Raw genomic sequence first — 394 nt, 5'->3', positions numbered from 1 at the left:
GGAGCAATGATCTCTGGATGCATGTATCAAAGCCTCCAGAGAAGCCTTACATCAAGCAAATCTTTGAGGTACAGTAGCCGTTTCAATTTTTTGGTTCATAACTTTGATTACCTGCAATTATAAAGTCTTCTATAACTTGAAGTGTGTTTCCTTCAGAATTTTTCGCATGTCTCCAAGGAAATGGGCATTTCAGTCGCACAGAACATTAATGTGTCAAATTCTAGAGTGTGTTCTTGCCTTTTGAAGGATTGTATACCATCATTAGGTTTGAATCCGATTAGGATTTCAGATAATCTGTCTTACATGGACCTACTGTCAGTAGTAGCACAATGGCATTATCATATCATGTGCTGCCCAGCGTGACAAACTAGCGGAGCGGTTCCCAGCCGAGCAC

The 394-nt window shown here is 40.9% G+C and overlaps 1 long non-coding RNA gene across 1 annotated transcript; it reads left to right on the top strand.

Moving 5' to 3' along the window:
• On the top strand, window positions 1–394 carry LOC119345440. Its single transcript, XR_005167041.1, has 2 exons — window positions 1–68; window positions 157–394. It is a non-coding gene; the product is annotated as an uncharacterized LOC119345440 (long non-coding RNA).

This window comes from Triticum dicoccoides, unplaced genomic scaffold (genome assembly GCF_002162155.2).
Source record: "Triticum dicoccoides isolate Atlit2015 ecotype Zavitan unplaced genomic scaffold, WEW_v2.0 scaffold237894, whole genome shotgun sequence".
NCBI lineage: Eukaryota > Viridiplantae > Streptophyta > Magnoliopsida > Poales > Poaceae > Triticum > Triticum dicoccoides.
This window is presented reverse-complemented; position numbering and strand designations above follow the sequence as displayed.